This window comes from Chaetodon auriga, chromosome 11 (assembly GCF_051107435.1).
Source record: "Chaetodon auriga isolate fChaAug3 chromosome 11, fChaAug3.hap1, whole genome shotgun sequence".
NCBI lineage: Eukaryota > Metazoa > Chordata > Actinopteri > Chaetodontiformes > Chaetodontidae > Chaetodon > Chaetodon auriga.
In genome coordinates, this window is record NC_135084.1 from 17,368,027 (window position 1) to 17,394,753 (window position 26,727).

General features: G+C 44.5%; 1 protein-coding gene across 8 annotated transcripts in view; it reads left to right on the forward strand.

Annotated features, from left to right (window-relative positions):
* The window catches only part of LOC143327810 (transcription factor COE3), a 67,904-nt gene that overhangs the window by 6,520 nt on the left and 34,657 nt on the right, over positions 1–26,727 (forward strand). The window lies entirely within an intron of this gene.

Below are 26,727 nucleotides of genomic sequence, written 5' to 3' on the forward strand. Positions count from 1 at the left end.
AAATAGGGCTGAGCAGTTGTTGCTGCCACTCCACTCCAGCAGCTTCTCATGCATCAGGAAGTAGGAGCTGGCTGCCCTGGGAGCCTGGATGGATTACCAGAGCTACTGCTGTCTGAACTCAAACTCACACAGACACACGAAGATACACGCACAGACGAGGACACAAACACGCCGACAGACAGGCGCAACGCACACACGAGCATGCAAGTCCTCAAACGCATGCACGCTGCCTGCTTTTCTGCTTGACAGCCACTGTTCATCATATGCGAGAAAAGTACTGAGGTGTTTAGGACAATGTCAGGAGGTTTTTTTTTTTTTCTTTTTGCTGTAACTGGCACCGAGTGGATTACTTAATTTATTAGTCAAGCGCGTTTGTTAGCGAAGGGACGGCAGCGCAAACATTAACATATAACTTGAGACGTCTACTTTGCCTAATTTCCGCTGCTTTCATGTTTGCTTTGTGTCGCTCTGCTGCCTTTTACTGCTTAGAGTTTCGCACACCATTGTTCTTCAATCTGGGGGACAAAACATGTAACATAAGTACAATAAGCAAAATGAATGCATGGAGAATTAAAGTCAAGAAAGAGGGGTGGGAAAAAAAAAGAACAGGGAAAAGAGAAGCGGATGGATATTGTAAGCTCAACTGACTCAGGGAGGGCTCGGATTTTCATTGTGACGAGTCTGAATAGGAGTAGAGTATCCCTTTCCTTGCACAATGAGCGGCTCTGTTGAAACACAAAAGCATATGTTCCTCATTAGACCCTCCCATTGTCTCCATGTCGTAACTATGAGCCCGTCAGCTCACCCTAACAGACCCACACAGGTTCCCAGTGACTGAGGGAGGCTTGCAGAGAGGGGTGCTTGTGAAGGGCTGCAGGGTTTTAGCAAGAGTTACGGACATGACCAGAGCACACTATAGGCTCGCTATGTAGGATTATTTACTACAATTACTTGCCCATTCCCGCTGTGCATATGGGTAAGCTTTTAGTTAAAGCTTCCATGTTTTACAGCCATTTCTGTTACATCTGTCATTTTCTCATGCACATCATTACAGGCACCTGTGCTGCGGTCGCTGCTGGCAGAAACTGATTATTTCCAATTGAGTAGAACATAGTTGAGTGACATAAACCTAGAGGAGAGGTTTGATTGTTGAATCAGGCACGTCTCATCTGTCTACAATTACAGTATGAAAGCCAGCTAGCACTGCCACATTTCCTAGAGAAACAGTAGCATGGCCGAACCTTAAGAAACAGATTTGGAGTGAATCATTGATGGCGTTCATTCGCTGTAACATTTTCCCAGATGGTAAGAGGGGAAAGCGCACACAGCTAGCTGGCATCTAGCAAGACATTAACTGGCGTTCCCATGGATCTGGCATATCCAACGGAGTTTGGGAAACTTATCATTCCAAATGTGTCCTATTTTCCTGCGGTCAAGCCAGACATCTGTTTACCCTATTTTCTCTCAGAGTTTTGATACAGATTTTCACTCAGATTTTTGAAGAGGAAGGATTCTCTTTTAAAAAAAGTTGGTTAGATATAGGCCCAACAGCTGTCACAAAGTTTCAGCACTGCTTGGTCTTTAAATATTTCAGCACTTACATTCGATGCCCTTGCATTATTCATACTCCTTTTTGGATGAAGAAAGGCCCTATTTTAGTTGCATTTTGGGCGGGTTTGTGCGTTGTGACTCAAATTTCAATATCTTTCGGGAAAGTCGGTACATATTTTGCTCTACAAAAAAAGTCTATTGTCTTTCAATAGCGTGAGCAGATTTTTTCCTCTCCTCCAACGTCAGTTCAGGGAAAAGAGATTTCAGAGTCGCATGGTGCTTATGTTAAATAAAGGAAACAGTAAATTTATCTAGTGACTAATTGTAGCACTGTTGCTACGACCGCATCACTTCGCAGTTCGGTATAATCGTCTCTCCCCTTTATAAATCCAGCAGTGCTACAGATGCCATATTTATAAGTTAATGGTGCCTTAAAGTAAGTGGGGGTGTAGGTTTATTCAGTTGGTAATTTGAGTCTTTAGAATTATAGTGATGAGGTACCCAATATCTGATTAGACGGTTTTCCCATTTACAGTGCATGTAGTGTATAGACAAACATAACTCAATTTGCGATGACTCTCCTGGTCTGGTATCTGTCTTCACTCTCTTGCATATTGACTTTGTCTTCTCTTGTGTGAAAGATTAGATACATTGTTCAGGCTTACACATGGATTTTGTAATAAGACAGCACATGTTGTTGAAAGAGAAGAGAAAATGACTCATTCTGTGTGTCGGGGTTCAAAGGTCACGCTTTACTCTGAGAGGCTGGAGCAATTTATGCAAGGAGAATTGAGACAGACGGAGAGCGAATGTGATATCAATGTGTATTCTGCCCATATATGAATTTTGAATTTAATGTATGTTCATACAGTTTAACATCCTGTGTCAATTTACGCTGCCATTCACAAACGGATTCTGGAGCAGATCTAAACATGTCAGCTCCATTTATTCCAGCGGCTACGGCACTCCCTTTCACTTCCTGTCACAAAGGTCAAAGAGCACTGACCTTTGGAGTGCAGCCCAGCCACTGAATAATTCATGACATTGACTTGTTTTTTCCCTTATTTTTCCCCTTGTCTCTTTTTTTGGTCAGCACACATGGTTGTGCTGTGGGAGGCTTTTATTCATTTAGCTCATTTATAAAGGCCTCACCGCACCTGTTCACGTGTTAATGCAATTAAATTTTGGCCTAATGTAAATTTTGCTTAGCTTTCCGTTATGTCCCTCATTAGTGAGGCTGTATTTTCTAAATGACTTTGCGTTATCGTTCATTTGTGGAACACCTACGAGGTCATTTCCCAGAGTGCACTTGACTTGTTGTCAAGTTGTTTACCAGAAACAAAAGACCGCAGTCTTAGAACGTCTCATATGTGGTTCCCTCGGCCTTCTAAGAAACAAATCAGAAAATTTGTGTGCTCCCATCTGGTTTTTGCAAAACCGTGATTACCTCCAAAAGCTGAACAAATGCCAGTATTTATAAGGTCAGCCCTTTATGTGGAAATGTGATGTAAATGAGAATCAGCGAAAGGGGACATTAAACAAAATTAAATTCATTGTCTCCTTTAATGTCATTTACATTTTTGGCTAAGCCCTGGACTGTCAAAGAGGATTTCTAAAACCATTTTAATTGCACATCAGCATTGGAAAAGAGGGTGTGTTTTCACCGAGCGGCTGTCTCGATAACCTGCGAAGAGAAGTCTGTTTATGAAGTACCTAAATGACATGTTTTTACTGCATCTGCAGAGGGGAAATTAAGATGGCATTCGCTAGGTAGTGTTAATCTAGCATTTCGCTCCCGCCATCCATAATGAAAATGATGCAGTGGATGGGGTCACTGTTGTTGTGATTGAGAGTTGATTGCTGCAGGTGTTCCTTCTGGATTTTTTGCACACTGAGCCGTGGGACCTGCGCCGCGATGTTTTTTTAGGCTTTACAGCGAGTCATTTAAAGCTGTTAACTTGTATAGGAAATGCTCTCTTTCTATATTTACACACGCTTGCAAACACCTGTGCACACCTTTTTATTTGTGGCTTAACCATCTCGGGGTGTTTTATTTATGGCTGTGTTTGGTGTAATTCATGTGACAGATGTGAGTTTCTGACGCCCATTGAGAAATGGGAGAATAAGCTGGCCACCCCTGCCTAAGTCAACGTGATGTTTGAGTGAAGCCTGTCTCCTCCCGAGCCAGAGTAGGAAGAGCAGGAAGTGTTGAGAGCGAAAGCTGTACTTGGCAGCTCTCCGTTGGCTTGCACTTGCCGAAAAATGAAACCCAGACCCTCTGCAGCCCCAGAGCCAGAACCTCCTTCCCAGTGCTCCAACATCCAGGATTGGGTAATACTGTTCACTAAGCAAAACATTACCTCAAATTATTCTCGCCCTGTTTTCTATTCCCTCCTCCCTCATGTCGGTTTTATCGCAGTTTGTAAATGTCAAGACACGTACAAAGACGCACAGTATAAATGATATTTTCCAAATTATGCTCACATGTTTGGGTTCACATGAGTGGCGGCTGAACGTAACGTGGTGCCTGACATTCCCGAGGGAGACCCACCTCACTAGGGTAGGATTCCCCAGTGGCATCAGCTAATGGCAAGACTTGACAACAGCAGAGAAGCCGGGGGTGTTGTGTTTTACTAGCGCTGAGCAGGGGTGATGACTTTAACATGTGTGCAGAGAAAGACGGAGATGTTTGTGTGGTGTGTGCGCGTGTGTGTTTTTTTGCGTGTGTCTCTCTGCGTGCACACACTTGCATGTGTGTGTGTGTGTGTGTGTGTGTGTGTGTGTGTGTGTGTGTGTGTGTTGTGCTTAAGAGAGAGGTGTGCAGTACGAAAGAGTGGCGCGGGCCAACAGAGCGACGGATTCGGCTCCAGCTTGACGGCAGTGAAAGACGAAACATGGTTCCACATGTGTTGAGAAAGAGCAGTCCATCTGTCCATGGAGACAACCCCTCCCCCCTTCACCACCCCCTTCTCTTTCCCTCTTTCCTTCTCTTCCTCTCCTTCTCTTGCTCTCGTCTCCCCCCACTCTTTACTCCCCTGGTTCACTGCTGACAGAAACAAGGCCAGAGCCGGGGTGATGGGATGAATGCTGGGCCAAGAGCAACACTGGACCTTGTATACACACAGTTACACACACATAGACACACACCGAAATGAGAAAAGGTTATCACAGATGTTTTTTTTTTTTTTTTTTTTTGGTGTATACGTTGTTAAAGTTTACTATCTTCAGTCGCATTCACTGACTCGGTTTACGCTGCGTTAATGTGATTTAAATCCGGCGGTGGAGCAATGCAAGTGATTTATTTTGATATTATGAAAGAAAACAATCTCTTAAGATTTATTCACTTTTCCCTGGCACACTGCTGCAATAAGCCACCGTGGCGAAAAATCTTACATTATTGAAATTAAATCTGAAGTGAATAAAACATGCCACTCTTTCTCAAATATTTAGCAGCTCTCCTTTATAATTAAACTTTGTAGCTGTTTTGAAGATGTTGTTTGGTTTCTTAAAGCATTAATGACGCAAGAGCTTTGTCAAACAGCTCCTGATTCTGTGAATCACATTTAGGTCACTCAGACCGGTGTTTTTTTAGCCATTTTTTCTTTTGAAAAAGGGTCTCCTTTCTTTCTCTTGGCATGTTCTCACTCCCATTCAATCCTTATTAGGTTTCCCCTAATTGTCAAACAAACTGTTGGGTCAACCTCAGTCGTATCTGGCCGTAAAACAGCACATTAGGCCCTGGTGAGGGATATATGTGGTATTTCATCGGAGACGGAGTAATGCTGGGGTTTTATGGTTAAGTACCAGTTCACGCCCACGCCATTTGTTTCGCATTAGAGTGGAGGTTTTGTAAATCAGATCAATATGTTCGCTGAGATGTGATTCCTTGTCGGGATCTCCCGAGTCGTTCTTTCCTCAAGTATTTTTCTTAGGGGACTGGTTGTCGATGCACACTCCTCCGCTCCCCCTCCCCTCCCATCCTTCCCTTTTTCCCTACCTCTGTCAGTCCCTCCCTCCATCTCCACCTCAATCTATTTCCATTTTCTGAATGTAGCAATTTGTAGTGTGACACAGGCAAGATTAGGATGGGAAGCAGTCTGAAGATTTCATCGGACATGGTCCTGCTCCCGCTGGTGTGAGGTCACAGGACAAAGATGGGGGGAATTCAGGGATAGGGTCATCAGTTACCTCGGGGAAACGAGCTGGTCTGCTGGCTGCTCTGTTGGCCCCAGGGGTGCCTGGGATGTATCGGAGGAGAAGCCCCAGAGAAAGAGCCCTGAACCAGTGTCATTTATTAAAAGTGACAAGTTATTTCTAACTATAGCTCTGTTTTTATTGTTTTACAATGCTGTCATTTGGAACAGTGCCCCTCTCCTCACGAATCACAAACAAGTGATGAATGAACGAGGTGACCTGCTTTTTTAACATACCCACAGATGCTTGATGCACCCCGGTGACACGTGCGCTGCTAAATTATATTTTGTATTTTCTCGCGGTGTTTAAATTAAACAAATGTGCGGGTTTAATAAAGATGGACCGTTCGATAAGCGTAATGAAAATATTTCACCATTCACCGGTTTTCTCCAGGACATTTGTTCAGTAAATTAATAACAGCTTACAGTATGAATCTCAAGCTGACCTCTGCATAATCAGTACCAGAAGTTCCACACAACATGACCACACTGTGGTGTGTATGTGTGTGTGTGTGTGTGTGTGTGTGTGCATAGAGAGCTGAGCTTCGGTGTCTATTTTAGTGCTTGAGTTGGTTGGACTTCTTTTTTATTCTGGAGTTTCTTTATTAAAAAAAAACACACATTCATGCTAATAATGGAGTATTTATTCCATGTTTGACCAATGCTCTTCACCGAGGGTCACTGAGGTACTCTGCTCCCCCTCTTTTTTTTTACTTCCTGCCCCAACTGCGTTAATGATATATGACAGAAATTTCCTTGAGCTGGTTCAGTGGCAAGAAAGGTCCTGGCTAGTCTATATCAATCCATCTGACTTATGTTCCCATGTCTTGAATTACCGCTTGATGGAAACCTGCTGTGGGCTTCTCTTGCCAATTGAAATCAGATCTCCTCCACAGCCTGGTGTGATATTGATCCATATTCAACACCCAGGCAGCCGATCGATCAGTATTGATTTACAATAAAAAACACTCCTCTGCTTGTTCAGCACTGCGATCGATGCTTTAAAGCAAAGGGAAAAAATATATTTAAAAAGAAGAAAAAGGGGACTGCGCTTTCCTCCGCGCAGTGACCAGCTGGAAAATATAAAAACGTGAGGATTTCATCAGAGCGTGACTTTAAGTGACCAAGCCTTGACCACGCTGACAACCAGCGGCCGCGGCCGCAGTGAGCAATGATACCCCACCGCCGTGTGAGACAAACCAATAAAAATGGTTTAACGGGATGACACTTCTATTAGGACTCATTTATTGAAGGAGGTGTGTCTGTTTCTGAATTAGTGGCACATCTGCACTGCAATGGGGAGTGCTAAAACTGTCATATCAAATGTATCTGAAAATTGAAATGGGATGCTAAAAGTGGGGGATCAAGCCCGAGCACTTTAGCTTGATTTCGGCGTGTTAACAGGATGACATGATTTCCTGTGGTTTTGATATTAATTTGCGTCTCATTCTCCATCCCACCCGCAAAAGCACACACATGCCAGGCCTCCGCCTCCCACACGGTCATCATTAGGGCCCGGTGCAATGTCGAACACACTGGAACAGACTAAGGCGACCCATTCTGCTCCGGTCCAGATCCACTTTCCTCCCTGTCACATCTTAGTCCTAATCTCTCGGACTTCCTCCCCTCTGCCAAATAACCGTTCCCATCCAGCAGGTCCCAGCATTGGCCAGGGCTGCCAACATCTGAAAGTTATTATCCCCAATCTCTGACATCCAGGAGTTTACAGTTATATAATGATGGGGAAAACCACATGTCCCCAGAGGCAGAGAACATTTTTGAGATGCCTCCCCATCTGTTTTGGGGGAGCTGCCCATTTTGGGCCAAACTCGGAATGGCAGGCAGGCAGATTTTTTTGTAATTTTTATTTTCTACCACTGGAACAGACCAGTCTGGGAGTCATTATATGGGGTGATAAAGCAAATCCAATTGGGTCAGGTTCCCCTCCGCACAGTGCTGGTGGCACCAGCTCTCCCTGCCTCACTGCTCGTCCCTGACTGTGTAAGTGGTGGTTGTTTGTTTGTCCTAGAGAGGCTGGGCTGGGGGACTAATGCAAGCCCGGGGGCCAGCCAGGTCGGAGGCGACGGTAAACCCGAGCTGCCTGGTGTAGCAGTGCTCCCTCGCTGCTGGCTCGGCCTTGTTTGGACTGCAGCTCCGGTTTGCTTTCTTAGAGGGAAGCTGAGCCTCCGTAATCATTGAGCCTTTCGCTCGGGTGGGGAGCACAGCCGAGACCAGAGGGAGTGATGACATAGGTCCGCAGAGGCCTGGCCCGGTCCACCCCTACTGCTCTTAGCATATTTATTTTCTCTTCTCATTGTATGGTTTAAGTCACACCATATTATGTTCGGACCTTATGCACGTGCATAGGCACTCAGATGTGATGAGCTGCATGGCGTAAAGCTGTAGGCTTTGTTTTTACTAATAACGCCGGGGATTAGTGACTTGCTGACCTCAGTGTAATCTTTATTAGTCTGTTAACCATATACTCTAGTTATGAAGCAGCCCAAACTGACGTGAGAGCAGTGACACTGACAGGCAGCTGAGGACAACACGAGGGGGGAAACCAACAAAATAACATGCCATTATTGAATCAATACGCAGCAGATTTTGTTACGTGTAGATGACTATATGTTTCTGCTAAAGCGATCCAAAATCTTACAGATTTAGATAATTTAAGACCCCCGTGTTGCCCCGCGGGCACTCCTCAAAAATGTTTTATTCAACATCGCCACTCTGTTCTGTTTTGTTACGTTATTGAAATGGGTTGTCGATTCGAATAGAGTCAACCTGGTGGGCCAATCTCATTGTAGCCAGTGGAGAGTGAAAGCCATCTCTGCAGCGTAGGCTCACCAGAACACACACAGAGATTGGACGAGGGGGGCAGTGAGAGCGAGAGTGCCTTCTCCAGATGGAGATCCCAGATATGGGGGAAAATGTCCGGGCCATTTTCCAGGGTTTCCATAATGGGAATCTACCCCTTGCTTGCTTATTAAGTTGTGCACACAAGGAGGAGTGAGGAGGGAGATGGAGAGGAGAGGAGATAAGGGCAGGCGAGGCGAGAGATGGACAACCTGTGTGCCGTCACCTCTCTGTTGTAAGTGTCAAGCAGACCCTGTTGGAGAAATCACAGGTCATGTGGATAGATGATTGTCAAAGCACCACATTGATATAAGGGCTTTCTTTTTTCCTCTAAGCCATGGAGGCGCATGATAAGATTTGTTTTTGTTTTCTGTTGGAGAGGGAGAAAGTATGACGTTGGGGTCAGGAGGGTCGGCTCGGGGGTCGCAGGGTTGCAGCCTTTTTGGTACCTGAGTAACCTCACATGGCTAAGCCATTTCTCAGGCTCCCTGAAATGATGGTGGGGTGCGGAGGGGATGGGGCAGGTTGACGGGGTGAGCAGGAGAGTGATCTATCAGCGGTAGCAGCAGACATGCAGACAGAATGGCAGCTACTGCAGCTAAACAGAGTGAGACAGATAGGCAGGAGTCTCTCATACGTAACACCAGGAGCTTTAAGAAGACAGCGCTGAGTGTTATGGATGCTTGACATTGACCTCTTATACAGAGATGGTGTATTTATCAAGGTTGTGGGACAATAGTGCATTTGTTTGTAAATTATTTAGTTCACTGGGTGAGATGCTACTTTCCTCACATAACACTTGCCACTTGTGTAATATAACAACGATCCGTTTCTATTCTCCCTTTTGCGCGTCTTGTTAGATGTTTCCTACAAGGCGTCGAATTTAGGTGATCATATTTTGAACACTGTCAGTTCTATCAAGTCAAATCCACTTTAAAAAGAGAAGAGGAAAAAGGCTCTGAAGCTTACATTTTTCTCGAAGAGAAATATTTGTGTACAGATAGGCCTGTCATTCTGTGAAACAACATTCATGATTCTTTCATTGGTGCTCAGCCATCACCCCCTCTCTTCCTCTGTGGAAAAAAGGGCTAGTCTACAAAGTGGCTTTTTGCCGTTTGAGAGAAGTAAACTTCATCAGGTCGACGGCGAGGTGTGCTTCACATGTCACTCAGTCGAGCTCCCTCCTAATGAAATGCTGCATACAGATTTCTGCCTGCGGGCTCAGGGGGATAAGACCGTGGTAACAGAATGAAACAAACCCCTTCCCATTCCCTTCACTCACACACACAAACACACGCACATGCAAAAACATACACTGACAAACACACATTCATACGGCTGCGCACACACGCGCACACACACTCTTGCTGGAGAGCATCCATGTGAGGAGATCCAAATCTGCAATTTATTCAAATATTGATATTTCTACTTGTCAGGAGAAAGGTGCCTTGAAATTTCCTCTGAGTACTCCTGTCAAAAAAATAGCAGGAAATATGTCAGATAATTCATAAATGGAGTTCAGCGCTGCAAAGTCAGTTGGGAACAGCAAAAAATATATATGCTTGTCAATGAAGAATAGGAGCAATATTACAGAGCCTGCTGCTCATTCTTCCATCATGTCAAGCAAACAGCTTTTGCAGGCCCATAAGTGTACGTTTCAGTCTGTGTGTGTATTTGCGTATATGCTTGTATATTTGTATATGTCCCCGTGTATGTACATGTGTATGTATATTTATCCATGTGAATGTGTGTGTGTGTGCTTTGGCTATGTTGTGACTCCTACTTAGATGTGTTTGTTATCTTTTTCCATCAAGACACCCCATTTCCCATCCTGAAGCAGCCAATGGGAACGTGTCCTTTTTTTTTTTTTTTTTTTTTTTTTTTTTTTGCAGAGGTCCGTAACCGGACGCTGGCCTCCATGTGGTTTGAATTAGGGCCCCTGAAACTGTGAAGGACGCCTCGAATGACGTGAGGCACTTGCAGACCAAATTCCATTCTGCTGAATGGTGGAGAAAAGAGCTCTCCGGAATCCTCCGAGGTTTTTTGGCTCGGGCCCGCCAGCGATTAAAACAGGGCGGAAACCAATAACTCAATGAATCATGGGGCAACGTCCCATGAAATCTCTCACTGCTCTGTCACACCCTCATGCAAACCCAAATCAACTCGAACTCTGCTGATTAGTCTTTTTTCCAAAGTGAAAAAAGGGAGAGAAATCGGGCAAAAGTCTCGTTCTGTTCTCCAGCATGGAACTTTCGACACTTCGGGCAGGAAAGGCACTCTCTCCCCTGCCTCCTCGCTCTGTTAGTTGCCTCCATTTTGACAAAGTGTGGGCTTCCTGATGATGCATCACTTGACCATGTTGTGCCAAGGCAAGACAGAATAGGACTCCACATATCTCCTGCGGTCATGTGATGCCATAGTTCATAGCAGTTGATGAGATGCAGTTTGGCACAGCTTGGGACCCATCTGGGAGATGCAGATACGCAGACAGGAGAAGTATTTTACAGCAATGCATCTGCGCGCTTGAAGAGCTATTTAGCATATGCTGCTATACGAGAGAATTTGCTTAGCTGTTGCCAGCTGCAGATTAGTCTTCATTTCTCAAAAATCCGACAGAACAGCTGATCCGTAGTCGTAGACGGCTAGCATCGAACACAATGCTGTTTTATGTTAATGCGGCGTGTTTTTTAATATTCTACTGAATTACTTACGCATTATGTTGAATTATTTGGTTCAAATAATACAGGAAAAAGAAAGTCCTTTTTTCCCAGTTTTTCTTGTACCAACACTAACAATGTCAAGCAGTGCAGTAATGCTGCTGCCAGCACTGGCCGGTTTGTTTCTGTTAGCTCTAGCAGAAGTCAAAGCCCATGCTGCTGCTCTAACTCAAGTGGCTGATATGTTAGGCCATCTAGGGCATGGCAGGCGGTTGACAGTCCATGCAGCCTGTCTACCCACAGGACATCTCCACATAGTGTGTCCACAGTGGGGCCAGTGCTGTCATCTGGGCCCACTATGGACCACTGCTCTGCTGACAGTGAGAGGGTAAACGTTTACCACCTCAATCCCCCATTAACTCGGTGAAGGCGCTTCGATCCTCTGTGAAAATAATGATATTGATTGGAGCTTGGCTCTACAAACGAAATGGTTGCAACTAAAAGAGGGATGGGCCCTTGCATTAGAATATGGGATTTTCGAGGATAAAAGAGTGTTTGGATCTTGTTATATTTTTCCTCTCCTCCATCTCCCTCTAGCTTTCCCCCACCTCCTTGTCTCCTCTCTTTCTGCATTTTTATGTGTGTGCATGTAGTGTGAGAGCCCGCGTGTCTCCTAAGATTACCCTCCGCTATCCCCGCAATCAAACAACAAATGACAACATCATTGCTCAGGCCTTTCAAAATACGACACAAAAAAGTGTGTTGTAGCTACATTAACTTGCAACAACCCCCTAATAGACCCTTGTGGGTTTTGTATCTCTCCGCCTCTCTCTCCTCTCTTCTCTCTGCTAGGCTGTCACATATCCACCCCCCTCACAGTGCGAGCCTCCGAGCCTCGGTGGAGATCAGGAGCTCCCTGTCGGAGGTGCTTTGTCACGTAGCCCAGGGAGCGTGGAACTCACCCAGAGCTGTTGAACAAACACAAGCACAGGGGCTGTCAATAGCAGCTCCGCAAACTAATTGCCTGTCAAATGAACCACCCTCGTTAAGCTGCCCTCACACACGCACACACACACACACGTGCATGCACTGTGACATGCACACACACCCACACACAGAGCCGATTTGATTCAAAGAGTAGTGATACCTTGTTAGAAGAAAAGACACACGAGTGGCACTTCTCTGTTTGCCGTCTTGTTTCTACAATCGTTACCGGCGTGTGTAGTGCAGTCACCGTGAGATTGCCATTTTGTTATTATTAAGGGGAACATAGCATTGTATAGAGTAGCTGATGTAATCTAAACACATCCCACACACCCTACAGTATATCAGCTGGCGTAATATTTCAGTTTTTAAAACCACTCATTAGATGGTAGCAGAGCTCCATACGCCAAATGTTATTGTTTTTGTGTTTGTTTTGCTTTTTTTTTTTCCTGTAGTCATTAGGCAGTAGCAGTGGAGTGCCCAGCGCCTTGTCTGGGTGCCTGTAACAGTGCTGTCGGATTGACACAGCTGGGGAGAGCAGCTTGAGGCTGCACGCTCAGGAATACACAGGGGTGTTCAAAGCCCCTCTCTGAATCCTGATCAGAGCGCTGCCCCGGCCAACTGATGGCCTATTAAATATACATGCGCAGAGGTCAGAGCTGGAGGTCCCGGCTTCCTCCCAGCCATGTGCACTTAAGCGGAAGGGCTGGGCAACAATAAAACCTCCTCTCGCTCCAGCGAGCTCTCCCCTGACACCCTCACCTCCAGTGTGTACGTCAAGTACAGTGCTCACCTAGTGCTATATTACAACTGCCTTTGTGAAAAGGCCAAATGATGCATTTTTTACATGGTTATTATATATTTATATTCAATAACACCAAGGACCACTCTTGCGTCTGTCTGTCTCCCATTTTTTTCTTTTGTCACTGATAAATAGCCTTGCTCGACACAAGCGTACACAGAGTTTGAAGCGAGTCCACGTCCCTCGTCTTTGTAGTTTACCAGAGATTCAGACAAGGAGGTAGAGGGAAGAGCCCCATAATGGCCAGTCATGATTAACATATTCAGAGTGACACTCTCTCTGTGTTCGTTCGTTAAGCCCGGTCTGTCTGACTAATGAAGTGGAGCGGCAGTTTATCAATTAACCCAGCACTGAGCCATTTGTGCTGGGGATAACGCTCGCGCTGGGTGTCACGGTGATCCAGTTTGGTGAACTTTAACCTCCGCGAGTGTCCAACAAGGCAGGGCTGTGCGACAATGACAGCAAGACACACAAGTCCACAACTGGAGATCCACTAAACAGGATTTGTGCCTGCTGCTTGCCGGCACAGTGCGGAGAAAAGGGTGTGGATTGATTGGGTAATAGGATCATGAAAAAAGATCTCCACAAACTAACATTGGGGGTTTTCAGCATTCTCAGACTTCGCATAGATCATAGCAAACAACTTAGTGCTGTCTCTATTAAAACAAGCCCTCCCCTGCCATTATCTTTCCCCCCACTGCTCCTTCCTCCATTTCACATTGTTTGTGTTCATTAAGACATGGGCGACCTGCCTTATCCACACATCAGACCTAGCTCTCAAGAGTAATTGCGATGGTCTCGCAGAGGATAATGTGGTTTAAACTCAGTATAGCCTGTCTATTAGGAGAGACATGATGGCAACCACAAATAATAAAGAACTATTTATTCCTCTCTCTGTGACGCTAACTAGGTAACATATCAAGCCAGCACCGCTAAGGGTCTCTCTTACTGTCAGATATGGCACCCTTCATCCATTCCCAATGGCCCTTCCCTCGACATCTCTGCTCTTCATTTTCTACATGAGCTTGGTCATAAATGCACACACACCTCATATATATTTGATAGTTAATATTTATACTCGCTTGGGAAGTGCACTTTACATGTGGTAACATACGATTACCTGCAATTCTTATAGCAAAGAAACAAAATCGATATGGATATATAATTCATGACGGAGGGGCTATCAGTTTTTATGGCTCTCTATCCAGGCTCATTAAAGTTTTATCGTAATTGACTGCAAGCAGGAGTTTTTAAGGCATGTTTCTCCCTCACTTTCTACCTTTAATAATTAAGTAAAGTTTAATTGGTTGTATTTTGAAGCACCTAGTGGATGATAGGAGTCTCCCAAATTCAGAACCATGAATTATAGAGTGATATGTTATGCATTAACCTGTCAGTTTGTTCATTTGTTAAGGCAGAAAAGTATGGTCCCAACCCCCCAAATCACATCCAGAAATCGAATAACTGGCCAGGCCCTTCAAAAAATTCCTTTTCATGTCTTTCATTGCTGTGTTAATGTAGTGACATGACGCTGTCACTCAGAATGCTCCCATCAACCGCCAGCCCCGAATCGACTCCGCTGATTGGTGGTCAACTTGTTCTCTTGAAGGGAGATTGACAGACGGAAAATTGCACTCTCAGATTTCACCCTTCATTCGTTGCAGTTGTTCTTCCACTCGTCAACTCTCCGCCATGCCCGAGACAGACAGAGGCTTTATCCATTAGCTGCTGGCTTGGCGGGTGGGTGGGCAGATTGAGGCGGGATGGAGGAGGAGATGGGGGTAGGAAGACAATCCTACATTTGAGCACTCTGAGGGAAAATCAATCATGTCATCATAAGTGAGAAGTATGGATGAATTTCATCAGCTGGTTCCTGTCCTGTTCACGCCGCTGGCTTTCTGACTGGCCTGTTCCTCTGATTGGCATTCTCAATGACCCTTGAATCCGGAAAGGGAGAAGATTTTGAAAACACTTTAATAAGAGAAATCGGACAGTAGTTTCAGGGTCACAATTTCCCACTTTTCCTGCTGTTACACTGTAGGAAACCTCAAGTGGTTTCTCTTGACAAAGTGGTAATAGATTTACCATATGATTTTGTGCCAAACCACCATTAGGCAGTTTTGTAAGAAAATGTTTCTCAACTATTTTCCATCCACAGCAGATATGATGAAGTGTTACAGAGGGCAGCGGCGCTCTGCCACTGAAAATTTATTTTATAATCCCCCCCCCCCCACCACCACCACCATCATCTCACAAGGTCACCAATGAGCACTAAAAGCATCATAGGTATAGGGTGTGAAGCAATCAAAAATGGATGAAAGTGAAGACATGGAAATCACAGATGAGAAATTGACAGCCGTTTACAGCCTTGTTGTTGATGTGAGTGACAGAGTGAGGAAGAAAGTGAGAGGGAACGAGTGAGGAGGAGAGGGAAAAGGCAGAGTTTAAGTGGTGATAAATTTAATGGAAAAATCAAATACAAAACAAATTCATTCCTCTAAACTTGATGCTTCAGTCGTTCTTTTCTTGGCCCGTGCTAAGCCTTAGAATAAACTGTCACTCCTTATCGATCGCATCTGAATTGTTACCGAGATTTCTGAAAAGTAGTCTTGACACACACCCCGCGAATAGTAATCTTGGGAGATGAGAACATCCAGACTGAACAGCTAACACCCCTGACTTAAAATAAAAGAGGCTTTTCTTTTCTCCCTTTTTCAAATCCAAGCTAATACACTTGAGGTGAATTACAAATTCAGTGATAAATACGTTGCGGTGAAAGATGTGCCCTTGCTGGATTTTACTGTCTTCGCTGGTAACTGTGAATGAAGGGCGGGAGGAGGAGGAGGGGGGGGGGGGGGGGGGTTACTATTTTGTCTTGGGGAATGTTTATAAACAGCAACTGAGCATGAAATGTTTGTACACGATTTGTTTGCCATTTGTGATGGAGATGACATGATCAAGAAATCAATTCACTTCACATTTGATTTCCAGCGAGCGGTTAAATGACTGCTGTCGACAGCACCCACTGAAATTCATGTATCATGGTATGGTTCATTATATTCCGATGGTGTATTAATTATGGCTATAGATAGAGAGCTCTGCTGTGAGTGGTAGCCTAGCTGCTGTGTGCCAGAGGGAGCTAGCCTGAGGAGGAAAGCTCTGCTTGTATCCACTCATCCCTCAGCTGACAGGCCTGCTCCAGGAGAAAAGGATTTCTCCGGATTGAGTGCCATTTTCTCTTCTTTAACAAGGAAATTAGTGTGTAAAGGAGATCTGTCAGGATAAAGTGCAGCTTGACTGCTGCCGCCCTCCCCTCCTCTCTGTCTTTCTTTCCCGCCCTTCCCTCCCTTCCCCATCCTGTAAGTCTCCCTCTCCGCCTCTCTTTTGCTTTCTCTCCCTCTTTCTGCCTCTCCCCTTCCTCTCTCTTTCTTTCCCCTTCTCCCCCACTCAATGGCTCCCTCAGGGGATCTTCCTTGAGCATTAGCAGAACACATCCAATGTCCCAGCTACATGATTTCATGATATGATTTGTACCGGGGATTTGCAATAATCCGCAAATAAAGTTGAAAGTGAATGACTCTCAATAAGAGACGCAGACAAGCAAAACCAAACCTTTTAAGATTTTCTTTATCTTTAATGGCATGAAAAATGAATTTGTTTTGCATTAGATCACAACAATTTAGCAATGGCCTGAGTATGTTGTTTTGTCTTTGGCTTTTATGATCATGATTAATTCCTGCACAGGAACCTCAATGATATACATAATGCATCACTCGCTCATTTAAATGTTCAGTTCCTCTGCAGTTGCAGAGAGCTTGGTAGCTCATTACACATTACCCATGTGTGCCTGGGAGATGCAGTGTGCCAGCTACTCACTTGTAGTCAAAGATACTGTATCTGCTGCTTTAGCAGGATGTCACGAATTGACTATGCGATTAAACTCGTGTGTCATCTCCACCACTCCAGCTTCATTCGCCTCGTGTTAGTCCCTTTATTTTGCCTCAACATTAGCGAGAACTAACTTTTCACCTCGAGTAGATAGACAGGGATGAGCCCCACTGGCACATTTTAATAAGTCTGCTTCAAAGGTGTAGGGTAAGATAAAAAAAAATCAAAACATCCTGGGTTAATTTGAAATGTACTCTGCATCTGTGATGGGAAACAGCCTCACAGGTAAGTAAGGGAGACAATTAGGGAATATCCGTAAGTGCAGGAGCTGCATACTAAAAAACGCAAATCACTATTTCCCCATCTGGCCCCTACTGTGCCGAGAACTGCAGCTGAGGTCCGATTTCACCCGTCAATCACGGCAGCCTCGCTGTGGGGTGTGTGTCCTGGTGAGAGAGCCTACCCCCAAGTCATTAGCACACACAGTCAAACTGTACTGAGAACTGCCCTGCACCGCTCTGCTCTGCACCACGGTTTAAATATCCCCAGCCTGTGACAGGATCAGTTTAGCGATCTGTAGGATTGATCTCCTCTTTAAAGTTTTGCCTGAGGCGACTCTAATTGGGAACGAGGCTGCCTCCCACTCCCCTCACTCCCTTAACTGTCAGTCTTGGCTTTGTTTACTGAGGACATGCCCAAACCTATTTACTCAATAATGAGGAGACGTGGTGGGGATGCTGCTGATCACATTGAGGCCCCCAGCGGGACTTCTGCATGCTGGGAAGGGCGGGAACATCATATTAGACTTTTTGAGCTGAGTGAAAGTTAGCCTACGCCGTCGCCATAATGTTGTGATATTTTTTCCTCCTTGTTTTCTCATATGGCTCTCGTTCCCTGATTTTCAGAGCACTTGTCCACCTTGGGGAATTTATTGTTTTTCCTCTGTCATACCATGCAGTTAGCTAAAATAGAACAGCATTTAAAAGACAAAGCACATAAAGTAGTGCCATTTTACACTTGTAAAATGCCCTCCATATGTTTTCTGCCATCTAGAAAGAATGAAAGCAGACTGAAAGCCCACTCCAAACATGTGAGGTATCGCCATTGCCTTGTTGTGGAGTGGACTATTCATGACTGGAGTGCTTTGGCCTATTGGGCCATTTCCACGTCTCTTATAGTGAATTCCTCAGATTCTCACTCTCATTTAGGTTGTTTTCATTTGCGCTGACTGACTAAGCCTTTGGTGTGGATGGCGAGGCAATAGAGTCCATTGATGCCCATTGGGATTATGAATGATGAAGTGGAGAAGCTGCCGCTATCAGAGGGACACAACACTGCTCTTAATAGAAAAGCATTTAGAAAGGCAGCGGGAGGAGGTGGTGGTGCTGGGGGCTTTCTGACACTCGACTGATAAGAGGCAGCTCTTCAGAGGTGGTACTGTGTACAATGAAACACGCTGATGGGGGATACAATGACACACATGTTGCGTCTGACAGGCGGTGATTTAGACGTGGGGGAGAAAAAAAAGGGAAAAACCTGGACCACACAACAGACGGTTTCATGACGCGATAGCCTCGATACAGAATTTTCTTGTTAGGCTGCCTGTGCATGTTTCTACTTATTGGTTTGATTTGCGGGAAAATGCATTGTCATTACTCATATCCGGCTCTGACAGATTGAAGAGGGACAGGGAGCTGGAGAGAGAGGAGTCAGTAGTGTAGTGGCACAGGAGTGAAAGAGAGATATGCAGAAAGGGAGAGCTGTCAGTTTGAGGAATGAGTCTGATAAGAGGAAGGGACTCGGCAGATGGGCAGAAGAAACCGGCAGCACACTTCTCAATTAAACATGAAAATACCAAAAGCAGGCAGCGACGGAGATGAGAAAGTTAAATAAACACAGCACCGTGCTGTGATTACGAGCTCAAAACACTACCACCTTTGCCACTTTTTTCTTGAAGTTCCTGCAACTCCAAGGAACTCTTTAATCCAGCTAAACCTCTGTTTTAACAAATTCTATATTTCTTTTTTCTTTTTCTTTTTTTTATCACATCCTGTGGCTTAATTGATCCACGCAGAGTCGCACTCTTTGCGAAGTTGCGTGCCCACCAGGAAGCCTTGATATCGATATAATTGAGCCATTCATCCATTCACTCCGTCCTTTGTTATCAAAATTAATATTTTTTCTAATAACTGTTGTCCATCATTTTTACATACCACCCCCTCCACCGCCCCTTGTGCACCCTGCTGTGAACTACAGGGAGTATCTTAAATACTTCTGTAGGCAGTGTCCCTGACATTAATAACAATGAGCTTGGCATAACCACAGTGCATTCTTAGGGAAGATTCACAGTTTGACATTCAGCCCAGATGCTATCGCGGAGCCTCAGTGTTTAAGACCGCAGAGAAGACAGACATCTGTCACTTGTTACCTTTGAAGTGAATAAGAGAGGGACGCGGAAAAACACAGTGGACAAAAGGCCATTCTGACCACAGACCCTCAGTGTTTACAAACGGAAAGAGAGAGTGACAGGAGAAACTCAAGATGAATGGATCACTGCTGTTGATCTCTCCTCCTCATTCCATGTGCTAAGTTATTCCGTGGCTGCTACCCCAGTGGGGGGTGTAGGGAAACAGGAAGTTGAGAGAGGCAGGCAGAACGCCTCAAGGACTCTGGAGGAGCCGAGCACTGCAGCCTGCATGGGAACAAAACTCCCTAACAACTTACTGTACACTTCTCTAACCTGAGGTACCAAACATTACAAATGTGAACATAATCCACATTTTAATGAGTGGATGACGCTATATTAAGGCAATATTTGCAATAGTGTTGATTTGCCGTGTTGAAATAACAGGATCTATTGCATTAGCTGTTGTTTGCGCGGAGTGCGGATTAAGAGTGCGAGTAAAGAAGTGTATTTTGATATAATTATTAGAACAATGGCTGTGTTCATTTATCTTCCGTCATGTCTCCTCAGACCTGCTTCTATTTCAGGTTGCACGTCAAGTGAGAGCAGCTATATCTGGCTGGCAATTAAGCTGGTCCTGCCTCCCCTTGATGCTTGATTAGTCCGATTGATGGAGGAGGCCATATGTGGCGGTGTCAAAACTTGGCAGCCAAGCTCCATCCTCTCAAATGAGAGGCAGGCAATAAAGAGGCAGGCTGCCCAGAGTGGGTGCACGTATGCGAGGCCTGCAGCGCCATGATTTGGGCCCCCTGATATGTAGCATTTTCTCTGGGGGTCTTCGGGGCACTGACCGCTCCAGCCAAGTTCTCGTCGGGGCAGAGGTGGCCACCGGCTAGGGGTGTCACTGTACTGAGCCCTCTGGGGCACAAGCTCCAGGCAAGGCGTGGGTGTGTATGTGTGTGTGTATGTGTCGGGGGGTGGAGTGGTAGATGGGGGGGTTGGGAGGTTTAGAAAGCTGAAAGATATGGCCCCCTTCCCAATCTCGCTCGGAGACAACAAAAAGGGAATGCTTGAGAAGGGGAAGCAGCGGGAGGAGAGCACAAAGACAAAGGCGCGGGCAAGGTCAGTCTAGCTAATGGGCCTGAGCCGTAGGCTGCCTGGGGCTAGGCACACTTCTGTTCTCTCTCACACACTGGGCCTTCAAAGACCCTTCAGTCCACCCCTCTCCTTCTCTCCTCTCTTCCTCCATCTCTTCCACTCCTCTTTTGCTCTTTTCCTCACTTCCACCGGTGACACTTCCTCCATTCAAAAGCGTCCGCACAGGTGCCTTTAAAAACAAAATTTCCACCAAACATCTCCCAAACGCTCACGTCCGTCCGCCGCATCAACAATTGTGACGTGAGCGGGCGACCCAAACGTTACTCCACGCAGCATTTTCCAAAACGACGGAGGAGATATTTTTCCCTCTTAGACTAAAGAGGATGCAGAACGCTTCAGGTTTATCTGCTGTCACCGAGCGTCATTAGGTCCAAGGTGGGTCCCTGGAAGTGCTAAGAGGAACTGTTGGAAATGAGGAGGAGGTGGAGTGTTGTTGTCAGGTTGGCTGGCTGGCGTTGCTTGGCTCCACTCGAGGGCTCCTTTAATGTGCAGCGGAGTAGAATAAGTGAGTGGCTGTGGGCACCAGCTGAGCTCACTCTCGTCTTCGCCTGGTAGCTGAGGGGTGAGCCGCTGCCACCTGACACTGGGCACACGGCTCAGGGCTCCTCTTGGCAACGTGGCACAGCACACATGTCCTCTCATTTGGATGGAGATTCAGACACAACACACAAAAGCTTTACCCCCCCCGCCCGTCCTCCTCCTCCTCCTCCTCCTCCTCCTCCTCCCTTCCCTCCCTCACTCACTCAGTCTCTCTTTTCCCCTCCTGTTTTTTTCTCCCCTTCCTTTAGTTTTTGACGGCATCATAATAATCTGGGTATCTTCTTGATCATGCCCCATGTTTTTTTTTTTTTCTTTTCTTCCTCATCTTCTCGGAGACGAGTTTGAAATTGCCTGCGTCAGGACTTTGCTAATTAAAGTCATACTTTCAAAAATGCCATAATAACTGTTAATTAGCTTGATGCTATTTTCAGCATAATTTGCTAATTAGTGGAAAACCTGTACAGCGTTTCTCTCTAATTACAGTATGGCTCCGCACGGCGCATCTGTGCCTTGACTCCAAATGATACCATTACAAAGTCCCGTATTACGCATTCTCTCAAAACAGTTAATTGCCTCCACAGATAGTGAGATACTTCAGTCAGCTGATTTTTATGGTAATAAATGGACAGGCACAGACACAAACCTCCCTGGTTCATATTTATGAAATATGAAAAAGGAAAACAACCTCTTTATGAGATGCACAGAGTTAGTTTGGAATATAATCTGGTTGGCTCTGTGATGATTTTGTGTGCTCATGCGTTGAGTTGCTGAGACTTTTAATGAAGTTTGATTTATTCTATGTTATAACCTTGTGAACAAGTAAGCCATAACACTGTAATTAAAGCAAAAGACGTCGGCAGTAACAACATCGACCTTATGAAAAGGTAAAGGCGAAGCTCGGATGGATTGCGCCTTTAGAGGAGGTTGCCATGTAAATACAAGTAGCAACATAATGTGGCATGCCACAGCTTATTACTGAGAATGTAACTACCTTGTCGCCCGGCCAGTTATTTTCATGTAGTCTAGCAAGGGGAGAGAATTATGGACATGACCACAGGTTGACCCTGATACATGTGTACACTCGACACAAATTATGACTCATTAAGTGTGGTGAGGAGCGTGATTGGCATGACCTCTGACCTCAGGACGTCAGCTGTGCCCATCCTCCGCTTTGCCCTGCTTTTGACAGCCACCAGTCTGACAGGGCTAGCATCGGCGCCGGCTAATTAATGCACCACTTCAGAGACCCTTTCATTTATGGCTTCTGAAAGGCATTATTAAATTAATTAAACCACCAAGAGTTAGTCATTATGAAATCAGGAGGTTTACATGGATGACAGCGTTTATGAATTAAACATCCCCAAAGTTCCTCGCAGGAGATACCCCGAGCTGCGTGCGGGTACCTAGCACGACAGATGTTTGCCCCCCCCCTTCCTCAAGCTAACCTGTATTGCAAGCGATTTAGGTCTCATTTGGGGGTTTGAAAACTGAAAGCAGGAGAGAAAGAGGTTCAGGATAGCTAATGAGCAGAGAAAGAGAGGGGAAAAGGAGGTCACTAGCTCTGTTCATCTGTAGACAGTACAGATGGTTCTGTTTTATACAATACAACAATGGCGTACATCAATTTGTTGATCGCTAATAGATAGCTACTCTCAGATGAATTGCAGACTGGGATCAGTTGTCTGTGGGTTTTAGCTGAGAACTCTGCATTTATAGCCTCGAAACATTTAGAAAAGCTGTGTGCTGTTTTTAACTCATCATGTGATGTGAAAACTACAAATGGTTCACGAGATAAATCCCATAAACTTGGGCTTAGCTGGAGAGCAGAGGGCAGAGATGAGTAGCTCACTCAGGAGCCTTGACGATAGACTCCTTTTCATCTGTGGACTGAGATTCACAGATTATCTCAAGAGGCTCTCTATCTCTGTCCTCGTCTCTATTTCTCTTTTTCTGTTTCTCCACCCTCCCTTTCTCGCCCCTCGATTCAGGAAGTTTGCCAGCTACTGTCTTTGTTTACAATGCCAAGGGAAAATGTCAGAGCCGTTGAGAAAAATATCCTTAGAATCTTTTTTTTCATCTTCTTAATCTAACAGTTTACTGAACTTGATAAGTGTCCTATCAACATGCTAATCAAATTACTTCGGAACCAAAATTGACAGTTTTCATTAATTATACAAGATTATTCTAATTGCAATTCAAATTTATTCATTCCGAACAGAAGGTATTCAGTAATATTTTACAAAATTTGCATATTAAATGGAGGGAGTTGTGCATTATGCATGGTAATGTATGCAGAGTTTCTTATTTTTAACTTCACGGCCATATGTGGTGTCGTTGTAGGAGCAGGTGAAAAGTCTAAGTGTGTTTAATTTGCTTGACAAACATTCGGCTGGAGCTTGTCAAGGGGAGTATTGTGAATGCCAATCTTTATTCCCTCTTTATTGATTACCCCAAACTCTAAACATCTGGAGGTAAATGGCACTGAGAGAGATGAACTGAATCATGGGATTAGTACCTTCAATGACTGAATCACTATCAATTACTTCAATAGCATAATTCAAGTGTACTGCATAAAAGCTACAGTACCTTGGTTTGAGCCAGGATTAATATTGCAATTTAACGTAACAATGGAAGCATGGGAATGATATGGATGGCGTCCAACTTTTTCACATTGATGTCGTAAAGCTAATGCCGTTATCTAAATACGAATGTATTTAATTCCTAATTTAGGCTTTGTTTGTAAAATGAAAAGGCTGAACGCATTAGGCACATGTTTTAAAAGGTAATGGATTCTGTGAGTAAAACAACCTTATTTATTCACTGAGACGCAAAACCCCCAATTTGCTCTTTGTTTTTATTTCCTAGAGCGGGCAGTGAAGTGCAAACAGCTTACTGGGAAGCTGTTTACTACTGTATATGACAAAGGGTGTGCGTGCGTGCGCGTGCACGTGTGTGTATGTGTGTGTGTGTTTATGGGGAAGGGGGGGGCCGCTCTTCCAGCTCCACAGGCAAGGTCTTGTGTTGTAATGTAAGCGTAATAATTATCAAACAGCATCAGGGGCTCTGGGTATGGGCTTTAACAGGGGGAGAGCATGTTTGATATGTAGAATCAGCCCATAGTGCATCCATAGAGGGTGACTAAATCGCACGGTTCATGGATCACATTAGTATTGCTCTGCATCCACACTCGCACTATAGGTGATTTCCATTTAGACACACATTTCCACATGAAGATAAATATGACTTGAATCGTAATTTCCCTGAAGTAAATATAATACAAATACAACATAATACAGTGTCAGGCCAGGCAGGCTAATAGATTACTAGCGTGTTTTCCATTTGTATGGTAAGTGGTGAACCTAGGTGGTGGTCTGGCGAGTAACAAATTGAATGTTTAATCCATCTCAGTGCAGATTGAGGGTATCAGAAAGATCGGTAGTCCTATGAGTTCTCTTGTGACTGGTAGTACATTAGATATTTTTACTCTTCGGGGGTTTGAGGAATGTTGTTGGATTAACAAGAGGTGCAAAGTGGTAGATAAATGCAATTTCTTATCTTTTCTGGAGTTGTCTGTTATTTTTCAAATAGGTATTTGGATTTGACATGCAGTGTTTCCAGTCACTCAGTGGTGTAATCCCCGATGTCGGATTACAATAACATTGCCGCTGTTTTATCTTGAGATGTTCGCGCACTATTTTACGACTTTTAAGAAAAGAACTATATATTGTATTTTACGTTTCCACGCTGAATTATTCACTTGACTCTCTCTCATCGGTCGCATACGTGGAAGTCATTACACTCACTACACTATGTTTTATTATTCTCTCTTATATGTTAGAGAGATAATCGTGGGGAAAGCATGACAAATGTGCAAAAGATATGCTTCCTTAATGTTACCAAACATTCTCTAAGTACATATTTAATTCTTTAATAAATGTTTGCCCTGGCATTTTGGAGAAGCAAGATTAGCGTCAGCTGCACAGCGTCTCATATAAAGTGTGACAAATTGATATTTTTATATAGCTTAATCTGTTTACTATGATGTTTATGCGAGGAATTATTACAAACTAATTAAAGAAATCACTTTGATATAATTAGTCAGATTTCAGGAAGCTCATTAGTAGTAATTTGCATGAAAAATAAGCCCTGTAGTGGTGCTTAGACCCAGCTATTCGATCTGTGTTTTATCTGGTTACACATCAGCCCCCATTGTTTGTTGTTTGAGGCCGTCTGAAGTGGCCCACAATATTTTCAGTCATTGCCCTGAGAAGCGGTGGGGTATCTTTTAACAAATTCCTCCCCTAAAGCAAGTCAACCTGTATGTGGAAGCAGACACACGCCTCTGTGTACATAAGGCAGGAGGAGTGAGCGGCAAAACACTGTCTATTTATCTGTCAGGTTCCTGACAAAGAACTGAGCTGACAAGTAAGGGTTTCCCTCAGCAGAGCAGGGGGGCTTTGTTCACCGTACTTACATGCCCAGTCTATGCCCAGAGACTCATGTTATTTGCAAATCATATTCTTTGAAAACTCACAAACGGGGCGAGACATGCCACGCTACGGGTTTGTCAGCTGCCTTCACAACAGCTAGCTATATCGCTAACAGTGTGCGGTTCGGTAAGGAAGCAGCTTTCTCTTAGCATTTGCCGCGCTGTCACTTTTTCCAACACATGCGATCTGTGTCTTCATGCTTGGGGTCTCTCCTCCCTCAGAGGGTTGCCATCTTCCCTTTGGACTGACAAATAAAACGCCCACACTCCCACAGAAATAAAAAGAGGAAGAAAAAAAGGCTGGGATTACATCATTCTCTGCTGAAGCACTTCTTCCAGAAATTTGATGTATATGTACCATATTCACATAATTAGATAAAAGTAATGATTTCAAATGGGGGAAAAAAGAGTTATTTTAAAGGCACTGTGTTTTTTCTCAGGATACCCCTGTCTGTGGAAGAGGGGTTCAAAAACAGGACCTGTTTATTCTCTATACTCTTTTCCCACCATGGACGAAATCCTTCCCTAAACATCCGGACAGAGAGGCACTTGTGTGGCGCTGATGTCACAGACCTACCTGGCCTCCCTCTCACAAAAGCTAAGGTATCATTAGCTAGGCCCACACAATGGCCATTCAACCAAGCCACTGCGCTCCTCAGGACTAGGGAACAATGTTATTTTTTGTCTCAGAATTATAAAGACAGAGTTTTGCAGGAAACCTGACAGACAAAACCCTTTAGAGGTAAATGCTCCAGGCGGCTTTTGGGTTTAATCTTTTCCCATTAGCATTTTGCCCCCCCCTCCCTCCCTCTTGCTCACACACAAAGACCATATTTACAGGGTCAAAAGTAAAGGCTCTGAGTCTCCAGAGACTGTTTTTTTTGTGTAGATCTTTACTATATATTGACAACATGCACTGCTTTTATTTTTATTTTCTTCAAATGGGGCTACTGAACAGTAAAATCTTAAACAGGTATATTTATTTGTGTTGGTAGACACATTTTTTTTTTTTTTAACAACAGAATAATAAAACAACAAATCCAACAGGCTCCTTCACCCTTAACCAAATATTCTGAGAAATCACACACACAAGCACATTAAAAATTATTAACCCACAATGCAGGGCTTTATATAATATAATAGTTATATTGTCAACAATACAACAGCTATGCTAAGGGTTCATACTATGTGCTACCTTTGTG